This window comes from Rattus norvegicus, chromosome 7, assembly GCF_021556685.1.
Source record: "Rattus norvegicus strain SHRSP/BbbUtx chromosome 7, alternate assembly SHRSP_T2T, whole genome shotgun sequence".
Taxonomy (NCBI): Eukaryota; Metazoa; Chordata; class Mammalia; order Rodentia; family Muridae; genus Rattus; species Rattus norvegicus.
In genome coordinates, this window is record NC_141540.1 from 65,092,365 (window position 1) to 65,104,529 (window position 12,165).

At 43.1% G+C, this 12,165-nt stretch overlaps 1 protein-coding gene across 16 annotated transcripts in view; it reads left to right on the forward strand.

The window, feature by feature from the left end:
* The window catches only part of Grip1 (glutamate receptor interacting protein 1), a 657,804-nt gene that overhangs the window by 449,772 nt on the left and 195,867 nt on the right, over nt 1–12,165 (forward strand). The window lies entirely within an intron of this gene.

A 12,165-nucleotide genomic window follows, 5' to 3' on the forward strand; every position in this document is an offset into this window, starting at 1 on the left:
CATGTGTTCGAGATGCTGCCCTAGTTTTTCTTCTATTAGTTTGAGTGTATCTGGTTTGATGTGGAGGTCCTTGATCCACTTGGACCTAAGCTTTGTACAGGGTGATAAGCATGGATCGATCTGCATTCTTCTACATGTTGACCTCCAGTTGAACCAGCACCATTTGCTGAAAATGCTATCTTTTTTCTATTTGATGGTTTTGGCTCCTTTGTCAAAAATCAAGTGCCCATAGGTGTGTGGGTTCATTTCTGGGTCTTCAATTCTGTTCCATTGGTCTATCTGTCTGTCTCTGTACCAATACCATGCAGTTTTTTATCACTATTGTTCTGTAATACTGCTTGAGTTCAGGGATAGTGATTCCCCCTGAAGACCTTTTATTATTGCGGATAGTTTTAGCTATCCTGGGTTTTTTGTTATTCCAGATGAATTTGCAAATTGTTCTGTCTAACTCTTTGAAGAATTGGATTGGTATTTTGATGGGGATTGCATTGAATCTGTAGATCGCTTTTGGTAAAATGGCCATTTTTACTACATTAATCCTGCCAATCCATGAGCATGGGAGATCTTTCCATCTTCTGAGGTCTTCAATTTCTTTCTTCAGAGTCTTGAAGTTCTTATTGTACAGATCTTTTACTTGCTTGGTTAAAGTCACACTGAGGTACTTTATATTATTTGTGTCTATTATGAAGGGTGTTGTTTCCCTAATTTCTTTCTCAGCTTGTTTCTCTTTTGTGTAGAGGAAGGCTACTGATTTATTTGAGTTAATTTTATACCCAGCCACTTTGCTGAAGTTGTTTATCAGCTTTAGTAGTTCTCTGGTGGAACTTTTGGGATCACTTAAATATACTATCATATCATCTGCAAATAGTGATATTTCTAATGGAACCCAGGCAGTCTGCTTAGTGATTCAGCTGCATGCCCAGCTCCCAGGTCTTTAACTGAGCTACAGCACCCCTGCTCTGGAGCCCACTTGATCGTTGCATTAGGCTTAGAGAGCCTAAGGAGAGAATGGGTCACACCCCCTTATGACCACTCTATCCATGCCTGTGGTGGATGTCACACTATCCACGCCTGTGGTGGACATCACCTTATCTAAGATGTATTCACACCTCTGGCTTCAGGAACCCTAATGAAAATTTTAAAATACTAAATAGGCTGTGAACAGTGGGCAATGGGCTGGGAGCATTGGGGATGGACTATTAAAGAGAGTGTCCCGAATTTATGCAGTTAAGGATTTTAAACCACTTGTGGGAAATGCTCACAAATGCTCAGTCAGTAAAGAAGAGTGGCACAGAGCAGGACAGAGAAGTATACAGTCAGACGGTTCCATCTCCTAAAACTCTCCGAGCCTCTTAGGTAAAAGGTATTCTTTCAAAAGATCTGTTGTATGTACTAGAAAGACCCTTGAATATTGTATCATAAATTAAATCATGAAAGCCTTGCAGCAAAGATGTATGATCCAGAAATTTAGTGAGATGACTCTCTAAACTGAAATTTCAGGAGATTATCAAACATTGTCCCAACATTTAGGACACAGAATACTCACAGCTGTAGTTGCTACAATGCAAAGGGTGTGTCTCTTTGTCCTCACAAATAGAATTCTCAAGAGAGTGTATGGAAACTTGCCAAACAGCATATTGCTATTTTCAAAAGAAGATCTACAAGCCATGTGTGTAAATGTTTTGTCTGTGCCCTTTGTTGCATAGTAAACCTGGGCACAAAAGTTCATCTGTAAAGCAAGCTTCACAGCACCACGTCAGCAAGGCCCTTGTACCTGTAGTGATAAAATTCTAGGTGCTCACAGGATAGTGCACCTAATATACCCACACTGCCCTAGGATTAGGTATAAGAGCAGCTTCCTATCACTTGCCAAGGAATATACAGCTTAGGATAAATGATGGCAAGTTATCCCTTAAGCCTAACATTTCTTTGATAAAATAAACTTAGGCATTTTGCAATTTGAAATTGAACGGAGTTCTCATGACAAAAGAAAAATCCAATTATATAGAAAGGTCTTAGATTTGTGCTGCCATAGAGTAAGTGCCTAGTGTTTTATTAAATTCATTTACTTGTTTGGTTGGGAAGGGCACCTGCCATATGTGGATGCAGGGGTTTTAGACATCAAACTTGGGTTGCCAGGCTTGGGAGCAAGGCCTTTAACCACTGAGCTATCTCACAGGCTGGATCAAACCTGTTTGTATTGATGTAGGTGAATACCTCTTTCCCTGAAGAGTGAAGTGCTTCTTAGACATACATTTAAAATGCAGTTTTGAGTAGCCCAGAGGAGCTACCCTGAGGCAATTCATACTTTCCATCAGATTTTCATTCTACTGCAAATCTGTTGACTCCTTGAGTATTCATTGAACTGTGGGAAATCATGAGCATGCCATCTGGAATCATGTAACTGATAAGTCAAAAGCTTAACGTGTACAGTACCTACTACATGCAAAGAATGGGGAATGTGTGCTGAATTTAAGCTATTAAAGAAAGAACCCATATCCTGAAGAAAGCGGGTCTCACAGGCGAGAGTCCAGCCCTCTAGAATGTTGTTGATTCTTTGATGAGACAAATCTGCAGAGGCCCAACTACTTCTTCTCTCCTTAGTGGAAACTACATCAAGAAGCAAGGAGTTCTCATTTGTGGCTCAAACATTGAGCAATAGAAATGCCAGGGGCAGAAAATGTGCAATTTCATGCTCATTAATTTCAGAAAGGACTTAGAAATTAACCCAGCTAAAGAGACTCCCCTTTCAAAAGGCCTGCAATATCAAGGAGTAGAATTACCACAGGTCACTTCTACGAGGTCTACGAGATGTTCAGGGCCGCAACTGTCTTCTTTGTCCATGTACACCATCCTAAGAGGAGGGAGTATGTTGGAAACCTTCCCACTTCTAAGAGAACTGTGATGTGGCTGTGTGTGGAAGGGCAAGAGGTGGAGATGGTGTGAGGAAGTCTTTACCCCTGGCCCCGTCATAAGCAGGACTGAATTTCCATGTTCATTTGTGCTTTACTAGGGAGGGCATGATAACTCAATGCTACTTAGTCTTGACCCAGAAATGTTTATTATTATTATAGTCCTCACTGGCAATTTGATCAGAATTAACCTCACTCCTGAACTTAACCCCTGTAGAACTTTTGAAAAGTTTAAATTGAATAAAGGGATAGCAGAATTCACTCAAACTCTAGAATGTTATGCAGTCTTAACTTCATTTAAAGAACTAATTCCATAATCAAGTTGACAATCACTATCCCAGAGGCCTAGAGAGGCCTATTCAGGTCACTGGTATCGGTTTACTAACTCCTTTGTGGGTGTTCGTGTACATCATCAAGTGAGGCAGGCCAGGTGACCTCTTGCTGCTTGTGAAGTTACTTGATGATGGACATACCAATAGGAGCAGAGCTTCAGACATTAATGACCTCATGAGTCATCTGGAGTTTTGGTCAAACACTGATTCCGTAGGTTGGTAGGATCTAGAGTTCTACACCTTTGACAACCGTCTAGTATCTACTCATACAGGTTGCCTAGGGACCTTATTTTGAGATGCAGTGAGTTAGAAAACAGAACAGGAAAGCAGAACATTGGTCTTGAAAGATGGACATATAGCAAAGTGACATGCACAGTTGAAGTTGTTCTTAGCTGTAAAGCTTAATTGCTGAAGTAGTGTTAGCTTCAGCATGACACTGGGGAGAAACAATTTTAATGAAGAAAGGGCTTATTTGGGTTCATGGTTGTAGTTTGTTGCATGTGATCCCCTGTGCTTGCACAGAACACTGTGGAACATGAATCCATAGTGGAGCAAAGCATCTCGGTTTATGGCTGACAAGAAGTCAGAGACAACAGGGAAAGACGCCGTGCCCCCAATGGCTTCCTCCAATTAGACCACACTACCTATTTTCCATCTCTTTTCAATTACGCCACTATCATAAGCTTACCAGAGGCTTTTTCCAGTGATGAGGTCAGAGTTCTCAGGATCCATTCATTTCTCAGTAGCCAGTGAGTTAGCAATCAAGTCCCCAGCGTGTGAGTCTGTGGGGCACATGCCACACTAAACCACACAAGTGGCCGTACAGCTAAGAGCAACATAGCTTAGAAGACATCCTAGCCTTGTGAAGAACGGAGCACACCTTTCTTAATTAGCTTTCTTCTTGCACCTTTTGAGACTCTAATTTCATTATAATATTTCTTCCTTCCTGTTACTCCCTCTAAAGTCCCACATATGCTCCTTTCTGCTCTTTTCCAAATCTATGTCCTCTTCGTTAAGGCTTGTGTGTGTGTGTGTGTGGGGTGTGTGTGTGTGTGTGTGTGTGTGTATGAGATAGAAAGGTATATGTATCTACATATATGTTTCTAAATATAACCAGTTAAGTTTACATAATGCTACCTGTAGGTATGTTTTCAGGGCAAACCATTTGGCACAGGACGACCAATTGCTGTGCTCCTCCCTGGAGCGGACCTCCCTCCCCTGGTCCTAGCTTTACCCATTTGCTTCTAGTTCTTTGTGTAGTGTTGAGGCCTTGATGGCTTTTCCCTGTCGAGTTGCCTTTGTTTTTAAGATGAAGCTGTGCTGTTTGGAGGATGCATTTTTCTTTTTAATGTCTATAAGTTTAGGCCCTGATCCCCTAAGACTGTAAAGCACACCTGTCTCCTCTGAATTACGAAACTCTAATGAAACCTGCAGAGTCAAGGAGGACACTAATGTCATGCAGATGTGAAATTAATGACAAGAGGCAGGAGGGAGGAGGGGTGGATGAAGTGAGAAAATCTTTTCTTAATAGGAGAGCGACCATGATGGAGGAGAATATTACCTCACCTCCTACCATCAAATTCAGCTCATTGCTGTTCCCTTCCGCTTTAAAACTAGCTGTGTAGAAGGCTTAATCAGAATGGCGAAGAGACAACTCATTCTTAATGGTTCAATACCAGTAGGTATTTTTGGCTGTTGTTGGACTGTTGTCCCCACATGTCTACGCAGTATTGCTGAAACCTGAGGAAACTAATAAAGCCAGGTGGGAAGATGCATAGGGTAGCCTTGACTTGTCCCAAGCGAAACAGAATTGTTTTCATTGGGAAAAATGATGAGCGATTGAGATTTGTAGAGAGATATGAGGTCGTCTCCTTGAGTTTAAACTTTAGCTCCTGTGGATCCACCTTACACAGCTCTTTAAAAAGAAGAGAAAGACCTAAGTCACCAATTCTGCCACCCAGATCTTTTCAAAGCTATTTTCCAGGAAATCTGAAGATTTTGAGGTTCTCATCAAACCACCATTGTTGAGAGCTGAACTGGAAGATAAGGAAGGGCACAAGAGGAAGGAACAACCACACTATGTTCTTGGGCAACAGGGGCGAGATCTCCAGAACCACAGCTCAAGAAAAAGAAATCACAATGCATGTAGGCAAAAGCTTACTTTTCTCTTTTCGGATCGCAAGATTCTCTTTCAAGCCATGGTGGTGAGTCTCTCTTTTTCCACCTCCACCGCCTCCGCACAGGCTTGGTTTCCCTCTAAGGAGAATCACCTTCCTATGCTTCTGTTATCTTTTCTCCACTTCCTGCCTTACTTTGCACATAGTAGGTGCTAAAATTCATGGTCATTAATTGGGCTCAAGGGACAGATTTCCTTCACGGTGGGTTTGGCTGTGCTCCTTTGTGGAAGGCGGTGTTGTCTTCTGCCTCCCAAAGGCTCGAGTGAGCCTTGTATCATGAGCTCCCTGCCTCCTGCTGCCGAGAGTTGGTCAGAAACATTTAAGTGCACCAAACATCTTTCCCCCCTAATCAAGAAGGTAAGAGATCTGCTGGCTTAGCAGGTGCCTCGGCGATGCATAATTAGTTGCTAGAAATTGTTTAGCATGGTTCTGATTAGTCTCAGCCAATGGAAATTAAATGTTATTTTCTTCAACAAAACTCCCGATGACCACCAGAGTAGTCAGTCCTGAACGATGGTCACATCCGGTTTTGAGAGGCTCAGATCCTGGAAATGGCACTGATTTGATGCCAGGCAATCCTTGAAGGGTACGATAAGGTAAGGGACCTGAGCCCCCTTCTCACCATGGGATGAACCTCCCAGCTCCAGCATGGGCTTTGTCCGTGATGCTCTGTGCAGTCGTCCCCTTTAGACGACGACTACTCGCTTTTCAGGTTGATAAGCAGCAGCTTCAGTTGGCCTAGCGATGAAGCCAGGTGAACTGTTCCCTCCTAGCGATGAAGCCAGGTGAACTGTTCCCTGTGCTTTGTGCATGAATACTCTGACCAAACTGTGGCAGGTGAGGTGTACCAGCTAGTTTTGTGTCAACTTGACACAGCTGAAGTCCTCCAAGGTGGGCATCCATTAAGAATATGCCTCCATAAGATCAGGCTGTAGGCAGAGAAGCCTGTAGGGTGTTTTCTTCATTAGTCGTCAATGGGTGAGAGCCCTGTTCACTGTAGGGGGAGCCATCGCCTGGCTGCTGCTCCTGGATTCTGTAAGAAAGTAGACTGAGCAAGCCATGTGAAACAGGCCAGTAAGCAGCATCTCTCATGGACTCTGCATCAGGCCCTGCATCCAGGTTCCTGCCCTGTCTGAGTTCTTGTCCTGACTTCTTCTTCTTTTTTTTTATTGGATATTTTACTTATATACATTTCAAATGTTATACCTTTTCCCGGTTTCCCCTCAGGGAACCCCCAATCCCATCCTCCCTCCCCCTGCTTCTATGAGGGTGCTCCCTGACCCACCCACTCCTGCCTCCCTGCCCTGGCATTCCCCTACATTAGGGCATCAAGCCTCCCCAGAACCAAGCCTCTCCTCCCATTGATGTCTGACCAGGCCATTCTCTGCTACATATGTGGCTGGAGCCATGGGTCACTCCATGTGTACTGTTTGGTTGATGGTTTAGTCCCTGGGAGCTCTGGGGGGTCTGGTTGGTTGATGTTGTTGTTCTTCCTATGGGTTGCAAATCCCTTCAGCTTCTTTAGTCCTTTTCTAACTCCTCCATTGGGGTCCCCTTATTCAGTCCAATGGTTGGCTGCGAGCTTCCTCATCTGTATCAGTAAGGCTCTAGGAGAGACTCTCAGGAGACAGCTATATAGGCTCCTGTCAGCATATTCTTGGTATCCGCAATAGTGACTGGGTTGGTGACTGCATATGGGATGGATCCCCAAGGTAAGGCATTCTCTGGATGGCCTTATTTCAGTCTCTGCTCCACTCTTTATGTCTGTCTTTCCTCCCAGGAGTATTTTGTTCCCCCTTCTAAGAAGGACTGAAGCATCCACACTTTGGTCCTCCTACTTCTTGAGCTTCATGTGGTCTGTGGATTGTATCTTGGGTATTCTGAGCTTTTGGGATAATATCCACTTATCAGTGAGTGCACACCATGTGTGTGGTTGTTGTTGTTGTTGTTTTCTTTTTTGTTTTTTTTTTGTGACTGGGTTACCTCACTCAGGATATTTTCTAGTTCCATCCATTTGCCAATGAATTTCATGAAGTCATTGTTTTTAATAGCTGAGTAGTACTCCCTTGTGTAGATGTACCACATTTTCTGTATCCATTCTTCTGTTGAAGGACATGTGGGTTCTTTCCAGCTTCTGGCTATTATAAATAAGGCTGCGATGAACACTTCTTTCGATGATGAACAGTGAGATAGAAGCATTAGCCAAATAAACTCTTTCCTCCCCACGTTGCTTTGATCATGGTGCTTTAGCACAGCAATAGTAACCCTGTCTAAGACATGAGGGCCAGAGATCTTAGTGTATATTTGAACATCTGTCACCATGTTGATTCTCTGTGTCAATGGAAGGTATATCCCCACAGCCTCCTGGAGTGACTCTCAAAGGACCCTTGTGGTTCTTCATTACTAACAATATTCAAACCCCTGTGACAGTGGAAGGCCATCATGTGTGACAGTGATTATATAGTTACAGAGATGTCATTAGAGAAGGCTGGCTGTTCTGACACCCTAGGTAACATTTATTTTCCCTTTCAACGTTTGCGCAGTGAGCCATAGCTCATTGGTTAAACGTCTGTTTGGCCTCAAAGGTGACTTTTGAAAGGATCCCTTGTTAATAGGATCTACTGTCTATGAGAAAGTTGAATGTGACGTGAAAGTCAGAACTCCTTTATTCAAAGGAATGGCATTAAGATGGCTTTCTGGGTATGGTGTTGCACATAGTTCCAGAACTCAGCTGGTGAAGCAGGAACACCCAGAGTTCAAAGCCATCTCAATTCCATAGCAAATCAGAAGCAATGTGGACTACATAAGACCTTGTTCAAATATGTAAACCAGTTAGCAAATATTGCTTGACAGATCCTTCCAAAAACTGAAATAAATGTGAAAGAACATATAGTTACTATCAACTTTAGAACCAGTCACATCTCTCTAGCATGCCATAAAATGAAAAAGTAGTTTGGACTGTCACATTCAGTTTTCAGCTCGTAATAGCGTTCAGATAACGATGAGACTTTATCGGGGATAATCTACAAACCTCGATTCCCCTCCCCAAGAAAAAGAAAGAAAAACAGAGGTGGGAGGAGGTATACTGACACACTTGTTCATGTGCCATAGTCTACCAGCAAAGTATCACTGAATGCCTATTGTAGATGCTGTTCTAGGACTGCAGTGAACTCATGTATTTTATATTTGATCTATGTTTAATTCATAAAGTGATTGCCTCCTTAATACAAAAAGGGAAAGTATTCATATGTACCTTAAAAGATACCCAAAGGTTCTTTTAGGACCATACAGGGGAGCAATTAATTGTATTGGTGCTCCTTTTAGATTTTTATGATTCACGGGTAAATCTGAGGGGGCTGTAGAAATGTGGCAGTAGTGGGTGTGGTTCCCTGCATTTCAGTCAGGTAGCTCACCACTGTCTGAAATTCCAACTCCTGTAGATCCCTCCTGTGGCCTCTATTGGCACACATGCACACGCGCGCGCGCACACACACACACACACACACACACACACACACACACACAAATAATTTTAAATGTAATGTGGAGCCTATGCATTGGTTCAATTGTGCCATTTTTTAAAATATTCACTTCATGCACAGAAATGAGGAGGAGGAGGGAAGAGCATGTGCACATATTTCACAGTAGAGAAGGATCACACACTTCCCAGGCTTTCCCATGGGCGGGACCCACACCACTCAATGTCTGCTGGAGGGACCCACACCACACAATGTCTGCCACAGGAACACACACCACACAATGCCTGCTGGAGGGACCCACACCACACAATGTCTGCTGGAGGGACCCACACCACACAATGTCTGCCACAGGGACACACACCACACAACGTCTGCTGGAGGGACCCACACCACACAATGTCTGCCACAGGGACACACACCACACAACGTCTGCTGGAGGGACCCACACCACACAATGTCTGCTTGAGGGACCCACAGTACACACTGTCTCTTGGTTTTGTGCACAAAAAAACCACATCATATGCTTACATGCAGGCTTACTATTGGCCTTACTATAAAATTTTGTCTATCAAAGAAGAAATAAGATTTTTTTAAAAGTGAGAATAGGAAAATAAGAAATCCAGTCTAGGTTCATTTTCAGTGTGTTTCCTTCTATAAACCTTTCTGGGTTTCACTATTAACCATAAAATTTCAAAAGTTATTTACATTGTCATCTAAACATGAAATTCTAGGAATAAATATACAAGTCTGCTTCAATACACATGTGAGGAACCATGCTGGAAGCCTCCATAGATTCCCATACATTTCTATGCAGGATTTAAAAGTCACAACCTGAAGAGATGGCTCGGTTTTTAAGAGAGCACACAGCTTTTGTAGAGGGCCTAAGGCTCAGTTCCCAACACCCACATCAGGTGGCTCACAACTGTTTGTAATTCCAGCTCCAGGGGGTTCAAATCCCTCTTCAGGACTCTGTGGAAACCTGTACTCATGTGCTCAAATCCAGACTCACAGACAGACAGACAGACAGACAGACAGAAAGGAGCATGCACACACAGAGACAGCAAGCAGACAGACAGATTCATGCACATGTGTGCACATACACAAATATAAAAGTAAAATAAGAGGCTGGAAAGTTTCATCAGCACTTAAGAACCCTTGTTGCTCCTCCAGAAAACCCAGGTTCAAGTCCCAGCACCCATGTAGACTTTCACGCTCTGTAACTTCAGTCCCAGGGGAACTGATAGCGCCTGCAGGAAGTAGGAGGAAAGCATGCACGTGGTACACACACATAAACACACACACACACACACACACACACACACACACTCACACACACACACAGACACACACACACAAAGACACACACACATATGCAAGCAAAGCGATCATACACAAAAATAATATAATTGATAAGTAATTCATTAATTTTTTAAGAAACTTTTTCCAAAACTAAATAGATGAAAACCAAATGACCTCTGTCTTTCCTTCCCTTCAGTGTCCTAGAGCAGAGTCTTGACTCTTGTCCTGTGACTTCTCTCACTTTTCATTTCCCAAGTTTGAGTTGCTGAGTTTCGCTAAATCACCTCAAGAGAGCCGCAGTCCATTGTGTGCCGAGCAGCTGGAGGCCACAGGGCCTCTGCTGGTGTATGGTGAAGGGGTGACTGCTCAGGTGGTTTCCTAGTAACTGAGTTAAGCTGTCCCGGGTGTCTCTGCTGCTCAGCCCTCCACAGTGCTCAGGACAAGTGTTGCCAGCCTCACTCCCAGTAGGCATTGCGACTCTGGCCAGCTATTCTCAAATACTGAACTTTTCCCCTATGATTATTTGACCAATGCAGCTTTTGGGTTCTGGATAAGTATCTCCTTTCTCTTGTGCCTGGGAAAGGCATGCTTGATTCTGAGAGGGAGGGTGTGGGTTGGGAATGGTTATTCAGATGCTGGTCAGGTGGCCAATCATTCAGTTTTGACCTTTTTATTAGAGGATCTCAGCCCTAAATCAAAAAAGTAGCTTTCAAATATAAATGAGAAAACAATTTAACGGGGTTCACAACTTCTGTAATGCAAACTAGGTGAATTTCTTTCTTTCTTTTTAATGGTCTCTTTAAAATAGAGCATGAAGAAGAGATAACCCAAGAGTCTCCTGGGAAAATCTCTATTGCCCTTTAAGAAACCCCAACACCACGTTTAACCCAGGGTCTTACTGACAAATTAAAAACTGAAGATTTAAGTCTCAGCTCCTGACTGGGGGGGTGTGATGGGCTCTATCTCTGTAAATGAGCCACATTGTGGCTAAAGGAAAGGAGATACAGTATGGCAACAGTGTTGTGTAGAATCTCAGACATTTGCACAGGGATCCAGCCTGTCTGAATGACTGTTGTGTGAGAAGCATGGTGTCTGGTTATTAAACTAACAGCATGAGAAGCTCACATACCCTCTTCGGATGGGAATGGACAGTGGGACAAGTGGCCACTTTCGTGACGAAATGCTTGGATTTGTTTTACGCTATCTCATTGTTTTCAACACGGTACCTGCACTGAGAAGACGCCAAGTCTCAAGATGCTGCTTCAGAAGTGTGTGGATGATGTTGTTGATTCTTTTGGTACTCTAAAGCTGCTAGCTTTGTTATGGTTGGAAAGAAATGAAAAGAATTGTGTGCTCAATGGCATATGAGCATGAGACAAACGTGCCTGCCATTTTTTAAGATAATTGCCATCGCCTCGGTGTTAATCTTTTGTCATTGCTTATAAAGACATTGCTCGTTTTTTTATGATGAAATCGTGAATCATTTCCAGGAAATGCACATCCCGGGGAAGAAATGAGCGCTTTGCCGTGGAAACACACCACTTAGTTGGGAGAATTAATGTGCACAGCCCTCCGATGATAAACCTTGCTGCCGAATTAAATGCTTGTTATGTTTAATAGTTTGCCATGTGCGATATGATTCCTTTTAATCCTTTAATGATTTCCAGTTAAAACAATGACAGCAATAACAAACATGTCCCAGCGTGGGAAGATGTGTCATTGTGTCACCTAGCTTGACAGCATGTGCTGGGTAATTATTTTACATGATTTTTTTTTCCTCAAGCCATATCAATCTTGTTCTTAAGACTCTTAAGGTTTTACTCCCGCTGTCTCCTTCACTATTCGCAGGGATGCTTCAATCCAAACTAGGAAGCATTGTTCCTTATTCTAACACTAACACGAGCTCTCCTGTGTCACCCACTCATGATTCCAACTCCGAAGAAATCAGAAACAAGAGACTTGACTT